General features: G+C 41.1%; 1 protein-coding gene across 3 annotated transcripts in view; it reads left to right on the top strand.

The window, feature by feature from the left end:
* The first annotated feature begins 18,210 nt into the window (after positions 1-18,210).
* The window catches only part of LOC126268160 (protein lingerer-like), a 317,435-nt gene continuing 315,551 nt past the window's right edge, over positions 18,211-20,094 (top strand). For 2 of the 3 annotated variants that reach the window (XM_049973717.1, XM_049973720.1), the window contains exon 1: positions 18,229-18,447. The gene's annotated coding sequence lies outside the window, so the exon portion shown is untranslated. Of the gene's footprint in view, positions 18,448-20,094 lie in introns of all 3 variants that reach the window. The other variant, XM_049973713.1, reaches the window with a different exon arrangement.

A 20,094-nucleotide genomic window follows, 5' to 3' on the forward strand; every position in this document is an offset into this window, starting at 1 on the left:
CTTAAAACCCTTAAAACAAAAACAGCTGACAAAATAGCGTACCACTTGATTCATATATCCATCCTTCTCGGAAGTACATCACTCCTCCAGACAACTGATGGGAATCTGACAGCAAAGAGTACTGGTTGCAACTTAAAATCGTACATGGGAAGCCTCGTCATAGCCAAAGTCAACGAAGCGCTGAAAGTGAAAACCATATTTGGAGAATATGCTGACAACATGGATGCAGAGAGAAAAAAATAATCATTGGTGTGTGGGTTTTCGGCTCGTCCAGTTAATGAACAACCGAGCATATCATTCCGGTGTCGTGAGATGTCCATATGAGGCCCTGTTGGCTGCAGAATAACACGAAAGTTCTGCCATAAGAGGTTATAAATCGTATTACAAGACAAGAAGAATTGGTAGAGATTGTTGATTCATTAGAAAAAAAACTGGCAAATGTGAAGATGGCTGACAATTCGGCAGGAGACCACCTTCTGTTTGGCAAAAGTCAACGAAGAATCTGGAGCCTCAGGCGCAGAAAATGAAAGTGTTGTCCAACAAAATGTTCCCGTTAGTCGAAAAAGGATCTACAGTTAGATTCCCTGTTCCTGACAGAGATAACATCATGGGGACGTGCGCATCATTTTTGGCTGTCGTACTTGATGTGATAAATGATAGTTTTTAAAACATTTTGTACCAAAGAGGGAATTCTAAAGCAGTCGTACACAAGGTTACAGTTCACAGGTCGCAAGAAATCTCTCCTAAAATCCGAAGATGTACCGATTGACAGAGAAGTATATCTCAGTTAATCTGCAGCTCAGCAATCTACTGGGACTGGACAAGAATTTGTGAAGTGCATGTACAAAAATAAATACCAAAACCTCAGACGTCTGTAGGTAAAAAATAAAAGTTGTTTGTAATTCAAAATGTCATTTCAGTTCTGCTTTCTTCAATAAATTAAATAAAACATAAAAGAAGTACAGCTTCGAAGTATATAAAAATTGAAAGTTTAAAAGCAGTTATGCTTAAAAATGGATTTTTGATTGTTTATTACATATTAGTTATTGTTTTTAATATTTCCTAGGAAACGTTTTCAATTAATTTTAAACGCCTCGCCAAAATTTCTGTGCATTCTAGTTACTGCCTAGGCACTCTATATATTGCCTTTATTTGACACTTTGCCAGTAACATGTACAAGAAAGACTACCTCATGATTGCAGCTTGTCATCCAAACAGATAAGTATGCTTCGTTTATTGTAACGCAATATGCACTCACTGACGTCACTCAAACTTCTATCCTTCTATGCTAAACTTACGTTAACCAAGCTGTTAAGTTAGATGCACAGGCACATACAACGTTAAGATGGTAAAGTTAATGCAGTACATCCGTACACCGTGTGCATCGCTTAATGCCTCAACTTCAGTAGCGTCCCTTCTAAATCACATAAATTTGTGTTTGTAAAGAGCAAGACTTTCTAGAAAGGTAGATTTAAGTTACGTGTATGATGCTGTCAATATTTCTCTAGAAATTTCCCACCGGTAAGTGATAATACATCTACGTTAAGATTGATGAAATTACTGCATTAAACTGAGAGTGTATATTGGGCACCTTTTTTACCAAAGTATTTCAATTTCGATAACCCCAACTTCAAAAATACATGTAAGTATTGTTGTGATCTTCAGTCCTGAGACTGGTTTGATGCAGCTCTCCATGCTACTCTATCCTGTGCAAGCTTCTTCATCTCCCAGTACTTACTGCAACATACATCCTTTTGAATCTGCTTAGTGTATTCATCTCTTGGTCTCCCTCTACATGTAAGTATGAATTTAAAAAGACCTTCAGTCACAAATTTTCCCTTTTAATAAATACGCGATGCATTTCGGACCCTGTGGATCATCGGGTGTAACTTGTCTTAATACATGATTTATTTTTGCTCTTGAATGAGGTTAAATGCATGTTCCCGTTTGATGTTAGTTATGAATTTCGTAAATGAAATGCGGAAAACGTGTGCGAAACAGTGCAAACTTACAACATAATCAAAGAATAAAAAATAAAATATACTTGCCTCCAGAATATTATATCGTTCTTAGTGGCAAAGCGATTACGCAGTTTTTCAGGAGGACTGGGTTAAAATCCTGGTCCAGGCTGACACATTTCTCTTTCTCGTAGTTTCACGAAACTGCTAATGACGAATGCCAGGATGATTTCCTTGGAAAGGGTGGCTACACTTCTTGAGGGCTGTTCCAACGAATCTCAGTCTGGTGTCTCCCTTATCTGCGGTTAGTTTTATGGGGTCATTCCACTTTAAGTCGCTTCGTACGCATACTACTAGATATCCTATGGATGTTACTGCTTGCAGTAAGTGGTGTGCAACACTTCAAACAGCTCTTTAAAACAATGATCCATCGTAAAAGACATTATTATAGAGATTAGTTACGAGGAGACTTCAGAAACTGAGTTTCAAATTATTATAGCAGGCCAAATACGTGTTATTTAGTGCTGCACTGCACTTCAGAGTGACACAGATACATGAAAATACTTTTCAACATAGACATCAAATCTCTGCAAAGAACAGTCAGAGCATTTTACCAATCATTCAGTTCTTAGAGAATGGAAATCCGCTAATTTGTCTCGGAGGTATTCGAGAACTGGCCAAAGGTCTTGCCGCAGTGATAACACCGTTTCCGGTAGGACCACCGAAGATAAGCGCTTTCGGGCTGGGCTAGTACTTGGATGTGAGACCATCCGGTCTGTCGAGCACTGTTGGCAAGCGGGGTGCACTCAGCCCTTGTGAGGCAAACTGAGGAGCTACTTGATGGAGAAGTAGCGGCTCCGGTCTCGGATACTGACATACGGCCGGGAGAGCGGTGTGCTGACCACATTCCCCTCCACATCGGCATCCAGTGACGCCTATGGACTGAGGATGACGCAGCGACCGGTCGGTACCGTTGGGTCTTCCAAGGCCTATTCGAACTGAGTTATTCGAGAACTGTTTGAACATCTAGAGCGTTGAAAAATCTGCGATTGCTGCGAATCAGTTTCTCTATTGCCTGGACATTTTCATCTGTGGTCAATGTGGATGGCCTTCCTTCCTGGTCAGCATCACCCACACGCTTGCGGACCTGGTAAACTGTTGGCATCATTTCACTGTGGCTGGACGCGACATTCCATTTAGTCCATTTGCCGTCACAAGTTGACGTTTAATCTGTGCGCGGTTTAGACGTTTTGCCCTGTCCTGCGTGCTTCAGTTTTTGAACATGTTCCTTATTGCCGTGTCACTTCACTCCCACACCATTATCCACCTGCTGTCAGTGCCGCAGCAGAACCGTATCTCTAGGAAACCGAGAAGTTGTACTCTCCTCCGACAATGCGCCACCCTTGATGCGCGATGGTCTTAGCATGAGACGACATGTGCAGCTTACTTTATGAAGCCCTCTCGTACTTAGTTATTGATTGCAACAGAAAACGATGGTTCTTTTCAGTCGCACAAAACGATTTTTGAAGTTAGGCGAAAATGGAAAGAATATTGGGAAGTATCGTTCCTTCGACATTGAGGTCATTAAGGAGTCATTCTAACTTGGTCGGACAATGACGGGACAGAAAACAGATCGTGGATTTGCTAGAGGAATCATCCTGTCCATAGCCAGAGACGATATAGTAAAATCACTTTTAAGGATGACGATTAAGATCGTGAAATTAATTGTATCAGATCTATTATTGAATAAGCTTGCTCTGAAATAACATTATTTTGAAGCTCTTGTTGCCCTCAACGTTGTGTAGCTCAGATACACGACGGCGTGATGAAAAGTAACGCCTCCGATTTTTTTATATACAAAGCCTTAAAGCTTTTTAAATAAAACAAACTTTATTGTTGTTCTGCGTCTTTATTCTTTGTGTCTACATATTTGCAGTATTAGCAAATCTGAAGACTGGAAAAACAGCGATCAGAGAAAACTGCAGTCCAGTGGCACCCACTGCCACTTTTTGCTGAAGCAGTTCATCCAACCAGTTACACGAAAACACAAATTTTGACGTGGAATTCTAAATATGGCATGATTTGATTATTTCACATCCGAATAACATAGGCAAAAGTAAAAGTGACGAAGTGACAGAAGTAAATTTTACGATCGCTTTCGAAATTTTTTGATTTTTTATAATCTTACATAAACCAAATAACTGAAGAGGCGACCATTTATTTGTACGAGCGTAATTAACAATGTAAGTCCTACGAGATCACTCCAACAAATAAAACAGATGTCGCAGGAATAGCACGCGTAGCCTCCTGATTAAGCTGTATTATAGTATTTTTCACCCCCGATTTCATTATCCCCATCTGTACCGCTGTTATATGGAGTAACAACCCAGGTTATCACTCGGTAGTTCAATTGAAGTGCTAGTAACCGCGTGATAGTGCAGAATAATCCAGCGGGGCGGTGCTTTTAATGGTTTTCGCATTTTCTCGTTTCTTTACGTGATTTTTCTTTTTAGCAGCACTATATGTACCTTAACTCGAACAGGGTTCGCATTCTAGGTTAAACTGTAGGTTCCTTACAAAACTGGGTGCCAGAACTGGTTCTCAGCTCGGGGCAAAACAAGGATATCCCCAGGGCCATACCTTATAAAGCACGCTGGTGCCCAAAGCAGTAGTCTAATTTGATGAGTGCTTCAGTATACACAGGGTGTTTCAGAATGGTCAGTATTCAGGGACATGACAGGAATGATCGTTCGAAGCAAAAAAGTCACGTAAGTATGGACTCGAAAACGCATATCTTAAGATCATGATCTACCACACTGTGAAACAGATCTCTTCTTCTGCAGGCTCTTTGCTTTCCATATTTTGGAGAGTAGTAACATGGCCCAAAATAAGAAAAAAAATGTCCAGTAAACATGTGCTCTAAAATGCACGGCTTAAAGAGCTATGAGCAGTTGTTCATCTTCGCTACTTTGAAACACAACTCTTCTAATGAACAAGCGTTCATAACTTATACAGTAGGCATTTTAGAGCATTTGTTTACTGGACATTTTCTTCTTGTTTTGGTCCATACTATCACTTCCCAACTGTATGGAAAGCAAAAAGCTCGCAGTAGAAGAGATTTGTTTCACAGTATCGAAGATCAATAATTGTTTATAACTCTTAAGGTATGCCTTTTAGATCCCATGTTTACCTGAATTTTTTGTTTCGAATGATAATTTCTGTCCAGTCCCTGAATATTGACCATCACTTCTGAAACACCCTGTATAGCAAGGATGTTTTTAATTCCACACAGGTTTCGTATTATACGAATGCACTCCTGCAGCTTAAGCACAGAAAGAAAATTGAGCTTTTCAACGTCTGCAACTGGGCATCTGTATTAAGTAAATTAGGAAAGCAGCAGAAAATCTAAATTTGGATGGCCAGAGAGGGCTCTGAACCACACTCTCCCTAACAGTGAGTGACCTGCCATAATCAATGCGCAGCCTCACTCGGTCATTCAGACGTGGCCTCACATTTCTTAACACGCGATACTTGGCAGACAGAATGCATCAGTTATGCCTAGAATTTCCTCTACAAAAATGAGCTACTGCAGAAAAGCAAGAGGCAGCTCTCAACGTTCTCTTTTCTGCAAATGTGCAGAGTATTAGGGGTACAAATGCAGATATTTTTACTGGCGACTGAAGACAGTGAAGTGAACAACATTACATCAGTATTTACATCATTTTCATACTAATAATTATAACTTACAAGTCATATATTTTTTGGTCGATTAGTACCTCGAAGTACACGTGGCACAAGCAATCCATTAACGCTTAGTTTCCCCTGGGCATCAGGTCAGGTGTTGAAGTGAGGATACATGGATGCAAAACGGGTAGTCTGTACTTAGTTCACTTAGTGGCGCATTTATGACCACGCAGATAACATCAGGTAGTAAAATTATTTGACGTGTTTGGAAGAAGACTGTTAGATACAGAGAGAAAACAACCAACCCACTTCAGTGGGTTCATATTAGGGTACCAATGATAATAGTATGTATATACTCTGCTGGTCATTATAACTGCAGCAAAGTGAAAGATAGTAAATAACTAATTTTACGTATTACGTGTATAGAGTATAGTTGGAAGAACATATGATTAAATTTCTGGGCCATACTGGAGCCATAGAGGTGGGTAGTGAATACTCAAGAGTTTTTTGACGTGACAAATGGGGTCAGGCAAGGTTGTATACTGTCACCTTGGCTCTATAACATCTACGGAGAGTATGTCGTCAGCAGTATACTGGCTGCCTTGAGATGGCATAATTTCAATTGGCGGCACAGACATCAACAATATACGTCTTGCAGATGATTACTACCCTAATTGCAGGAAGTGAAGAAGAACTTAGTGGTCTGCTCTCCAAAGTGAAGACTATAAATTTAAATTTCGGTCTAGAGATAAAAATGAGGCGACCAAACTAAGGGTTATTAATAGCCAAGGTTTAGATCAAATTCAATTTACTCTGGAGGTAGTGAATGGTTGTGCGATCAATAAAACAGGAAAGTGTGATTAAGAACTAAAACGACGAATTGTCTTCGGCCGAACTGCAATGGTTAAACTCACTAAGATCTGGCAAAACAGGCTAATATCCGAAACAACCAAGATCTGTTTAGTGGAATCATTGTTGTTCCCTGCGTTCCTGCACGACTGTGAGGCCTAGACCGTGAAAGATAGTGACTGGAGCCCACTTCGACATGTGTGTGTTTGTGGGGATGTATGTGGGGGTGAGGGCGGGTGGGGGAGGGGGGGGGGGAGCTGGCACTAATATGTTAAGAAGAGCCGAAGATCGCTGTGGATGGAAAAGTCTAGTCGAAGATTCAATTATTTAATAAATGAATAAATAAGATCACAACACTCGACAAAGAATAAACTGACTAATGATGGTGAGGGAGTCTACATGATGCGAAATTTACTATACAGAACTCCCAGTTCTGGCAGCAACAATGGCTCAACAAGTCTAGACATAGCGTCGAACTGAATTTGGATGACAGATACGAGTATTTTTCGGAAAGAACGATATTTCATTCGTACTGAAGATGTTAGTGACAGTTCAAATACTTGTAAGTCAGCGGTTGGAGTGAATTATTGTATTCATCTTTAGGTCTGAAGATAGCCGCTGTCGTCCGAAATCATCAATTCCTTACTGAAACTGTGTGCGGTTGTCCCTGAAAATAGACTGTTTTCAGAACAAAGGTACGGGAACGTCACGCCAAGCAGCTCAAAAATTATGTCGGAGTTCACCGTTGTAGTGTGTGGCGAGTAATGCGGCGCTAGTCTCTGGGAAACTCACGACCAGTACAGTGGATGGTGATCTGAAGAAGGTGTTGGCCACAGCAGCGTTCGGACATCCACTTTATCGAAGTGGGTCAGAACAGCATGGCAAATATGTGGACTTGCGTTATCTTGTTGAAAGATAACGTCACGGTGACCTCGAAAGTAAGGAACAACCATCGGCCAAAACACGTCAGAAATACAACGGTTTCTGTCTAATTTAGTGGCTGTCATAAGAGGTGACCTCGCTGTGTACCCGATGCCCCCACGCCAGCTGCTGGGTCCGTATCACGATGACGAATGCAATCTGGCAATGTCTGTTCCCCTCCCTCAGAGACCTTACACACGGGTACGTCGATCGTGACGCTGTGCGCCGAACTGATACGCAAATGAAATGACGACGTGGCGTCACCCCTGTGTTATCGTTGGGACCATCGCTGTCAGAGCTTCTCTCTCCATTGCACAGTCAAGGAAAACCGCAACAGTGGTTGTCGTCCTGATAAGATTTTATGGTGCTTCAACCGTCGTCGCATTGTCAGTGTATACACATGCCGTACTGCAAACAAGCCCATTTTCAGACTCAAGATGCGCGGCTTAACTGAACTATCCAGCGCTGCCTTGTATGGTGTTGATAATGCTCCCTCCCCCCCCCCCCCCCCCCCCCCAGCCTGTCGAATGACAGTTCTGAGATCCACACTAACGTCAGCCGCAATATTGTGGAACTGTAACCCGTATTATATAGTACTGTATTGTATTAAATCGGGGGCCTAGAAACGACGGAGAGGCTTCGTCCCGCTGTAGCCCTCTACCCCACAACATGCCACAATAGCCCATCCACCCCACAGCCAACCCACCGTTATTGTGCGGTTCAGTCCCCAGTGAATCCCCCCCCCCCCCCCCCCATCCCCGCCCCCCGGGAACGTCTCATACCAGACAAGTGTAAACCAAAATGTGGTAGAGTAATAATTATGGTGTACGTGTACATGGAAACGGTGTTTGCGCAACAACCACCGAACAGTGTAGCTAAGGCGGAATAAGGGGAATAAGCCCGCATTCGCCGAGGTAGATAAAAAACCACCTTAAAAACCATCCACAGGCTGGCCGGCACACCAGACCGCGACACTAATCCGCCGGGCGGATTCGTGCCGAGGACCGGCACGCCTTCTCGCTCGGGAAGCAGCGCATTAGACCACGCGGCCAGCCGAGCGAGTGTAACCCACAGTTTCGATAGACAACATTCTAGTCCACACCGGATACCGACATGTGCCAGCAGACATTTCCCCTTCTTACATGGCGCAAAACATGATCTTCTCGCAAACAATCAACATTCAAATGCGGTTTTGCTATTACAAACCCGGTGCATAGTCTTTCCTTGTATTCAGGATGTGTACGACGTTACTATTACCTATCATGTGCAGTTGTACTGAAACGCTAATCAATTGTATATCTAAGCATGACAGTTCGCCCTTTGTTGCATGTTGCCTCCGTGGTGTAGCAATTTTATAACAATAGCTAGCTGTACATATACGTAAAATATTCTATCATAAGTGACAATTCTGCACTGAATCATACAAGCACACCGTCATTTGACCATCGGACAGATTCCCGTAGGACGACATACACTCTGTGATAAAAAGTATCCGGACACCCCCAAAAACATACGTCTTTCATATTAGGTGCATTGTGCTGCCAACTACTGCCAGGTACTCCATATCAGCGACCTCACTAGTCTTTAGAAATCGTCTGAGAGCAGAATGGGGCGCCCTGCAGAACTCACGGACTTCGAACGTGCTCAGGTGTCGCTTGTGTCATACTTCTGTACGAGAGATTTCCACACTCCCTAAACATCCCTAGTTCCACTGTTTCCGATTTGATAGTGAAGTGGAAAGGTGAAGGGACACATACAGCACAAAAGCGCACAGGCCGACCTCGTCTGTTGATTGACAGAGACCGCCGACGGTTGAAGAGGGTTGTAAGTGTCATAGGCAGACATCTATCCAGACCATCACACGGGATTCCAAACTGCATCAGGATCCACTGCAAGTGCTATGACAGTTAGGCAGGAGGTGAGCAACTTGGATTTCATGGTCGAGTGGCTGCTCATAATCCACACATCACGCTGGTAAAAGCCTAACTACGCCTCGCTTGGTGTAAGAAGCGTGAACACTGGGCAATTGATCATTGGTAAAACGTTGTGTGGAGTGACGAATCACGGTACACAATGTGGCTATCCGATGGCAAGGTGTGGGTCTGGAGAATGCCCAGTGAACATCATGTCACCGTGTGTAGTGCCAACAGTAAAATTCGGAGGCGGTAATGTTATGGTGTGGTCGTGTTTTTCATGGATGGGGCTTGCACCCCTTGTTCTTTTGCGTGGCACTATCACAGCACAGGCCTTCTTTGATGTGTTAAGTACCTTCTTGCTTCCCACTGTTTAAGACCAATTCAAGGATGGCGATTGCATCTTTCAACACGATCGAGCATCTGTCCACAATGCTCGGCCTGTGGCGGAGTACTTACGAGACAATAACATCCCTGTAATGGACTGGCCTGCACAGAGTCCTGACCTGAATCCTACAGAACACATTTGGGATGTTTTGTTTGGAACGCCGACTGCGTGGCAGGTGTGGCGTTCGCTGTGTTATTCAGTGGTTTGGTTTTTAACTAATTTGCAAATGAAAATGATAATCTTATTTTATTACACTGAGTAATTACTAAATAATTTTTCTCCCGGCTAAAGATTTGATCAAGTTGCTAAAGAACTCCAAGTTAACGTCGTGTTAAAGTGTTGTCTGTTGGTTGTGTAAGTGTCACTAAATCACAGTTCATACAATACATTCTATAAAACTATGGATTATGATGGAAACAGTTATCTTCAGCAAAATGATCATTAAAACCACCGAATATCAGCCGCGCACAACACTGACGTATGTTACCTGAAACAATATTCTTCACAACTCGTGCGTAATTAATTTCGGCTCCATACATCAGCTAGAAAAGTTTGTTATAACGATCGTCCTATGAGCACTGTTTTTAAAGAACCAATTTGATTCGAATTATTTTCATTAAAATGCGTTCGGGCCCACCGGTGCACATTTATTTTTACACATTTGTATTACGTTCAGCATTTATGTCTGCAGAGTTGCGTAATTTGAATTTGCCGCTGTGATAATTGTTAAGATGGCGGCAGACAATTGATAGAGACTTTCAATTGTTAGACCAAATAAGTATTTGAACTGCTTATTAAACTTTACAGAAACTCTACTTTCGTATTGTGCACTATTTAGACTTCATCAAGCAAACATTTGATTTTTTTCTAAGGAAAACACAGACAAAACGCGATACAAATCGCTATCATCAATGGCTGGGCTCCTTGCAGCGGAAAGAAATAATTAACACAGATAATGCTTACTGAGAGAGGAATTACAGTTACAAATAATTATTCACTCATGTTTATAATAATAATGAACTCTATTTTCAAGTAAGAATTAACAAACAATTACAATTTCTTAACAGACCTCAGTTTGATATGCGTCTTGCGTGCTGAACCTACCAAAGCCATCCAACAAAAGGTAAAAACAAAGGAAGACAAACGCAGATCATAAAAGGAATTTACAATTATCATTGTCTTTGTATAATACACATCGATATGTCCAATCATAGAATATTATATAAATAATTAATTCACTATTTTTTCATATGTCGAATGGACAATGCTTATAACTGACAGGCACAATTTCCTCTCGTCGCATTGTAGCCAAAAATTTATCACGTGGATGTTACACAGGCCTCACCGACCGACATGGATACCTCTCCTCAGTGCAGCACTCCGTGTAGAATGGACTGCCATTCCACAATAAACCTTCCAGCGCCTGACTGAGCGTATGCCTGCGAGAGTGGAAGCTGTCTTCGAAGCCAACACCATATTGAATTCCAGCATTACCGATTGTGAGCGTAACGAACTTGTAAATCATTTTCAGCCAGGTGTTCGGATACTTTTAATCACATAGTGTAGTAATGAGCATCCTTAGCGTAGAGAAACAGCTGAAAGATTTGAAAGCAAATAAATCACCACGTCCGGATGGAATTCCAGTTTGGTTTTACAAAGAGTACTCTACGGGAATGGTTCGTTAATTAGCACGCATTTATCATGAATCTCTCGTCCAATTCAAGCCCCAAGCGACTGTTAAAAGGCGCAAGTGACTCCAGTTCATAAGAAGGGCAAAACAACGGATCCGCAAAATTACAGACCAATATCCCTAACTTAAGATTGCTGCAGAATCCTTGAACATATTCTCAGTTCGAATATAATATACTTTTTTTTGGGAATTTGTGGTAAGGTCGAGTGGGACCAAATCGCTGAGGTCATCGGTCCCTGAGCTTACATACTACTTAATCTAACTTGAAACTAACTTACGCTAAGGACAACACACACACCCATGCCCAAGGGAGGACTCGAACCTCCGACGGGGAGAGAGAAAGCATCGTTCGTGCGTATCACAGCTAGCCCTTTCTTTTCACATGGTATACTGAGAACTTTGGATGAAGGACAACCGCCAGATGCCATATTTCTAGACTTCCTGAAGGGGTTTGACACGATGCCCCATTGCAGACTGTTAAAATAGGTACTAGCATACGGAATAAGTTCACAGATATGTGAGTGGTTCGAAGACTTGTTAAGTAATAGAACCCAGTATGCTGTCCTCGATGGCGAATGCCCATCAGAGACAAGGGTATCGTCAGATGTGCCCCAGGAAAGTTTTTGTAGTGCACAACTACTGCAGGGTCTCTACTTGTTCTTGTCATTGAAGGAAGACACTGAAGCAATATAGAGGCGGGCAGTTAGATTTGTTCCTGGCGGGTTCGAACAACACGTGTAAGTGTTACAGAGATGTTTCGGGAACTCAATAGGGAATCCCTGGAGGGAAGGCGATGTTCTTTTCGAGGAACACTATTGAAAAAATTTGAGAGAACCGGCATTTGAAGCTGACTGCCGAACAATTCTACTGTCGCCAACATACATCACGGGCGTAAGGACCACGAAAATGCGAGAAATTAGGGTTCATACGGAAGCGTACAGACAGTCGTTTTTTCTTCGCTCTATTTGCGAGTGAAGCAGGAAAGGAAATGACTAGTAGTTGTACAGGGTACCCTCCCCCATGCACTGTACGGTGGCTTGCGGAGTATCTATGTAGACGAAGATGTAGATGTAGATATAGAACTCTGGTCCTAACCACGATTACTGGTGTTCATTTACAAGCACGATTTATTTACTTATGTACTCCTCGTGTTCGGGTTTGTAAAACTGGCACAGCTTGACTTATTTTCAGCAAGAAGGAAGGAAGTCAGCTGCACTACCCGACGACGATGTTAATGCACTTAGCCCCTTGTGGCCGTTACGGGAAGCAAAGGTGACGTTGCAGTAAACAAGTATAGATGTGACAAAGGTAAACGCATTACACTATGAATCTTTTCAGGACAGTTGTGCATACACTACCAAGGGGTTCAGAGTGTTGTCTTGAAATATCACAAAAAATTCGCGATAAGCGCCCTCAGTCGACTAATATTATTGTTGTTGTTGTTGTCTTCAACCCAAAAGCCGTTTTGATGCAGTTCTGCAAGCTAGCTTATCCTATGTGAGCCTCTTCATCTCCACATAACTACTGAAATCTAGATACACTTCAATCTGTTTGCTGTAGTCAGGCCATGGTCTCCCCCTACAATTTCTATCCTTTACACGTTCCTCCAATAATTAATTAATAATTCCTCCATGCTTTAGTTTGTGTCCTTTCAATCAATACCTTCTTTTACTGAAGTTGTGTCATAAAGATCTTTCCTCCCTGCCAGCACTTCTCCATGACTTTCCTATCTACTTGTAATATTATCGGGCTTTCCGTCGTATGAAAGCTGTGAGTATCCTTGGAAAGGCATTCACCTAGCTGTGTATTAAATGATCAACTTATGAGATGAGACCTATTCTTTGCAAGACATTTGTTTTATATAATTTACGTAACTGTAAAGACGCGCCTCTAGCGCGGACGCTAATACATCGATTGCTTTGTCAAAGAAACATTTTAACAGAGGCTGAACTGAACGTTCCGCTTCGACCTAAATAAAAGATGACAGTAGATTTTCAGATTTTATCGTACTTCTGCTTGTAATGTGAAAGCGTAAGGAAGGTCGTCTTTAAGCCACAAAAGTGAGCGGTCTCGCCAGCGTGCAGACAACAGTTATTAATTAATAAAATTCAAGTAATTTATGTTCGATACTGTAAATCAGCAAATTATTGTTATGAAAGTGTTGAACGGTGCAACAATTGTCTCGAAGGAAGGAGAAAAGTAATGACAGTAATTTGTGACAAAAACGTGAAGCAAGAAGCTAGCAGTGGACAGGCAGAAATCTGATCGCACCATACAGTTAGAAAAGTACTTACGTAAGTTATATTGTTTACAAATAAGCCCTAATTTGCTAGTGAGAATTGTTTAAATATATTTAGTGTTTACCAGATTTCTTATTCTGTTCTTTTCCTTTATACCTTTTTAACCTCCATGCCATATTATTTTTATAATGTCAAACAGCCTTTACTACAGCAGAGAATACTGCGACATCTTGGTCGTAGACAGAAGGCCGCTCCTTGTCTTCTATACAACTCATAGCTGCCCCATTCTCTAACGATTTAATTTCCAAATTCAATTTTTTTTATTCTGCATTGTTAAAGATCCAATAGAAGCCTTTGCGTAATCAAAAACTAGCCTCGTTCTGACAACGATCAGGAGCCAGCCAGGTAAGGAACCGCAACAAATAGCCGCTAAAGAGCGGGAAACGGGGTTTGACTGGTCCGTACGCTTACATAAGTGTGATTCATAAGAGCCATACAAACTAGAACTACAAATATAAGATGATGCAATACCATACAAACGCGAGGAATCGACAAAAATGCATAAAAGCCAACATGACAATGTACATCAGATTAAAAATATATAAGATAAAACAACAACAGTGGGTACTGACGATGAAGAAAAATATATTTACAAATTGAGCAATAAGAAAAGGAGAGATGAGGTGTGGAAGGAGAATGATGTAGACTGTTGGGACCGGTACCCACGTATAGCCTCGTGGTTACAGAGTAAAAACATGTTAGTATAAGAAGCTCAGTTAGGCTTAAAATGATAAACGCAACAGGAATAACAATGTGAGTGTATAAGACAGCACTTCGCGTCCACACAGTACCAAGCGTAATATAAATTCAAATACATCGAATGATAATTTAGTTAGAAGTAGATTTAACAGTTTTTTTGTCGTTTCCGTAGAAATGATTTAGTCTCCTTTAAAGCATATGTACATTCGTGTAGCTTCAGTGTTCTAAGAATATTTATTTAGTAGCGCACGTAACAGATCCCGATGAGAATTTTTGACATCATCTGAACATTTAAATCCCAACCATTATCACCGTGATGCGCAACGCCTCTTAGCCGCTTGTGGCAGGGAAGTTCGTTGAATAACACCGTAACACTCTCGCGCTTACTACATGATCTCTTGACAGAACGTGTCGCTCTTTGTTGGATCTTCTCTGTCTCTTCCATTAAGCTCCAGAACGATGAGTAATAAAAGGAAATCGGCCGAACAAACACTTTATAAGCCACGGGCTTTTTTCTCATGTATAAATTACACGACATTAAAGAGTCCCCAACAATTCTCTCAGCCTGGTACCTATTTCTCTGCAATGAGGTCGTTCCTCTTTAGGTGGCTGCAGACGCTTACTCGAAGGCAGGGGCGGTGATAAGGGGGGGGGGGGGGTGGGGGCTATTCCGCCCCCCCCCCCCAAAGAGCATCATATTACACTGGATAAAATGACTTCAGAAATCAGCGAATATATTACTCCAACAGATTTATTCATTTTTTATAATTATGTAGCAATATAGGTTGCAATGTATTTCAAACACATTTTAGTAATAGAATAAGAACAAATAATAGCTTACTATCTAAACCAATAAATATCATTTAACTTAAAATGGTTGTCTTATTATTTATTAATAAACATCTTTTACCCTGAACTCCAAAACAGTTATAAGAAACTACTTTAAGCAAAACCAAATTCCTCCATTTTGTCGGTGGAGGACCCCAACTCTCCTTTTCTTAAAAGCGATATTCTGTCCCACCCCTCCAGACCCCCCCCCCCCCCCCCTCACCGCCCCATTGCCGCCCCTCCCCCTCCCCCCCTTGACTGGCTTTTAGAATCGCCTCCGCTCCAAGGCATTCTACGATTGTTACCATTTCCAGCAGTTGTTGGCCAGTAGTGTAACTGATCAGTAATGGATCTCTGCTTCTATTTATGCTCAATATGTTACGTTTATTTACATTCAAGGTCGACTGTCTGTCGTGCGCCAGTAGTCGATTCTCCTCAGGTTTTCCGATTTCGCTGCACTCTTCTTGCTGAGCAAATCCTCCTACAGCACCACCTGCGAACAGTCCCGTGCATAAAGAACGCACACTGTCATTCATACTTGTACATTTAGCACAGCTGCTTTTTAGGCATTTCTCATTTACGATAAAATGTGTGAGCAACATTTGCTGAGATGTCCACTGCGACCTCTACCCTTACTGTTTGAGTTTCTTTCGAAATTTCTGCCAGTACGGCTGGTTTCAACATATGTTAAGTTCAGAGAATGTTGGAAATCTGAGGCGCACATCTATGTCCAACCCAGAGTCTTGAAAACTGTTTTCAAGATAATTGCGCATCTTGGCGGCAACGTAGTCTCCACTATCCTGCTGGAAGTAAAGTTTTACAACAACAGAGTGCACGAAAGGTGGATAAGGCAAGTGTGTACTTTCATAGCATATAAATGGGATTTGTTAAATTAAAGTCGTAAATGTAAATACGCACAATATATTACAGGTTCTAAGAAAAGCGTTTAAATACAATTTTAATAAATTCAGATCTCGCATTTTACAAAGCTTTTATATTTTGGTACGTATTTGCGAAGATACGGAGATCAACTGCCATTGCCAGTTCATTTTTCATAGCAGAATTTCTCAATACATTGGCGTTCGATATACTGGTTGAAACTGATTGGCAAATCGCTCGTGGGTGGCGGAGACGAGACGAAGTGATAACGTCAGCGATCCAATCGCCCGTGTAGAGGACCGTTAGAACTTTCTGCTTCTATTCGAAAGACAATCGCTGTTCCATTTTGTTTGCTGGTTACCAGTCGCTACTAAGATATGTATTTCAATGTGACTTCTACGGCAATGTTGTAGATATCTCGTGTTAGAGTGTATACACACATATTCTGGCATTCTCTTCATGTGTCGCGTTGTAACATATTCCGACCCCAGCACCACAAAATAAATTCAATAAGTTGGTATGGGATGTAATGACACAAAATAACTTCAATTCCCTTACTGACACAAACTTAATGCGATAATGTTAACTAGACCACAGGATCGAGCCGGCTTGACCGTAATTTGAATTCCTATAGACGAGCAAGACGCCGCGGACTTCATGTTGATAACTCATGTTAATTGTGGCTCCATCTTTATGTCGGAAATTATAACGTTATTTCAATCCTCTACCGTCACTTGAATACTGATCACGAGGTAGACGTTTGATAAATTTTCTTTACGACCAAAGCAATTTCGTACGACTGGTGCGTGGTACTGCACAAACACTATCTTCGACTAATTATTGCTAATTGGCAACGAATGAGAAGACAACGAAACTAAAACTTTTTTCAAGCCGTTATTCAGCATCAGACACCATTCCCTACGAAACTGTATTCTATAAGTTTTGCAGAACCAATTTTCACGTCAGAAAAGCCACTTTCCTAATTTTGCTCTCACAGTTATCTTTCGTAATTAGTTTTTCATCAGACATAATTTTATTTTGAGTCCATTGTTAACCAGCTCAACTGCTAAAACTTTCGTACGGTTATTGTGGTTGCTAACATGGGAACTGCTTTAACAACTGGTGTGGTTACTCATTATTATCTCTAATTACTGGCATGGCTGCATGTCAGTTTGATAAACAAAAAACATAAAATTTAACAAATAAAAACACATGAGTTTACAAACAGCACTTATTAGATCGTGATTAAAAGTCAGCTCGCTAGCTAATCACTTCCCCAGTACAGACAACATTACCAGTTCAAGAAACGGATAAAATTTACTCAGACAATTGCAAGATAACAACTAATAAAACCGTCTGTGAAAGTCAGTGATCTCTGATGACTGTTACTTGCACCAGGGCCGACAATATTATAAACCCAAGAAATAGACCAAATTTAATAAGCGGGATCTCAGGTCAAAATTAATAATGACCTGTTAAGACGGAATCTCAGGAAAAATTAATAAAACCTGTATGAAATCCAGCGATCTCTTACGAAATCTTCTACGACTTTCTGTCAGCGAAGATAATAAATGAACCACTTGCATAGTTTCCAGGTTAGAGTAAAAGCTATATAATAGGCGGAGTAGCTCAAAATGACCAGAAGGAAGCTGTAAATTGTTGCGCATGAATTCTGTAATTTGTGAGAATCATTTCTAAAAAAGCAGGTGCCAACAATGACCTGGCAGCACTTCGAGGTAAGCATACAATACAATACAATATCACACAATAAATAAAACAATGGGAAGTTTGGAATAGTATCGGCAAGAATATCGTCCTTATTTGTCTATATCTGTTGCTAGCTGTCTGCAAATGTTTTTTATGTTTTTTATGAGCACTACATTTTAAAGGCTGTGAAGAATATAAATTATGTTGTTTGAAATAGTAAATAGAAGAATCATTACTTCTGGTGTCAACAAGCAGACTGGAATAACGTGCATCTAAACAGAGACGTTACATGAAAGAGAAAAGGTAAGCACCGAAATGGATGAGCTTTGATGCTGATTCTTCAGTCACTCAGCATTAAGACCTGCGATGCCAGAGTATTACGCTAAAAGTCAGAGATTGTCTTAGCACTTTCGTCATTATAACGAGGTGCATAGAGCTTATAGCAGGACATCGTACCGTCGCTGGGTGTGCTGTGAGACATGCTGGATGTCGTGCTGCGACTTTACATCATCTGACACAACCGACTAAGACTGTTGGGCAACTGAAACAAACAATATGCTTGATAAGCCACGATTATACACCTGAGCCTCCTTCAGAAGATCTACAGTCGGCACCAGCTTCTGGAGAGCATGTAAGTCCCGCCACTGTTTCACCATTGACATAACGACTAATCTAGGTACAAATGCTATTTCAGCGAACATGATAATCAAATCAATATTCGCTAAAATTTTGTTTAGGTAGTGTTACAACCACGGACTCGTTTTTATAGAATTAAGATGAAGGACTCGCAGTGAAGAAAACTGAATACGGTCACAATAGATGTTTTTTTAAACTGTCTCAGAAACATGCTAAATGAGACCTATTTCTCACGGAGTTTTCGAGGACGTGCAGTTCAACAGACAATCGAGATGGCGTTAATAGCAAGGACTGAAGGAAGATTAAGTGTGAAAATGCGAAACAAATTGCAATATGTGGTCAATATACAACATAATTTCACGTCACTGTTCTATGTAAAGCGATTTGGTTCCAAACTCTTTCGTAGTGTGCTTGAATGACATTTAGGTAGAAGAAATCCGTTGTGACTTGTAAAATAAGTAGTCTCAGCATCTGCATAAAACCGAATATCGTTAACATGGATATGATTTTCTATTCATTTTGGAGTTTCTACAGTTTTTTCGGTTAAGATTTAATACACTAGAATGAATGAGATGCACCTTTTCCCAATATTTTTTCCAACAGTAACTTGTGAAAGCAACGTTTTGCTGCTATTAACAGGATAGGGGACAAATTCGAATTTCGCTTGTTGAAGAGTTCTAAAATAGCACTGATTTTTGTGGTCACTTATCGTCGTTGACCCAATTGAGAGTATTCGCAGTTGTCAACAATGCCATCTTTTAAACGTCTTGAAGTTCTAGAGAAAAATCACTAACCATGAAAAGTAAGGATTTATTCCTGTTTCACGTTCATATAGTCAGATTTTCTACTGTGATATAAAGCTTGCCTCTGATGTTTTCGAAATAAAGACGTCAGTATCGTAATTCTCTTCACCCAATGCACTAAATCCATGAGTTTCTCTTAGAACTCATCGTGAGTTTCGGCAGTAGTACATCGTCTCGCCTCGACAGAATGTATTACCAGCTACCGTTTACGCCTGACGAAACTGCTGCTGAACACACTTCCCGTGGTTCACAATTATGTAAAGAGAAACGTTAGCTTACTGGCATTGAGTTCAATGCGTTTATGCAGCAGCCTCGTCGCTTACACGTTGCTGGCGTGGACTGGTGGTGAAGCAAGCGCACTGAATCTTACCGGCGCTTTTAACCTGCACCATCACTGTTGGCTACGATCCTCACCAGGTGAGGAAATCAAGCTAGTTTGTGCTTCGAGCAAAGAGTATAAATATCTATGGAGTGAGCATTCGAATGCGCAGAACGAGAATTCTGTCCGCAACACCTGCTGCAGCTCAAATCACGTGATTTTGGGAGGGAGCGTTTTAGCCTGTATAGCTCTTAACGTATTTTGAGTGTTACTACTTCGGTGCTACAGATAAATCACCTTCAGAAGTACCATGAAACTTTGTACATCTTAACAATTTGATACCAAGAACTGAAATTAGGTTAAAGATGTGAAGAGCAATCAATGGTACTGTGGTTTTTCGCCACAGTATCGTAGCTCAGATCCCACTAAATTTAAGAGATATGAAGTGACAGCCAACAATATTATTGTAGGTTTTCTATTGCACTTATTCATACTGTCGAATCTCTGTTGGTAATGGATT

Source organism: Schistocerca gregaria, chromosome 4 (assembly GCF_023897955.1).
Source record: "Schistocerca gregaria isolate iqSchGreg1 chromosome 4, iqSchGreg1.2, whole genome shotgun sequence".
NCBI lineage: Eukaryota > Metazoa > Arthropoda > Insecta > Orthoptera > Acrididae > Schistocerca > Schistocerca gregaria.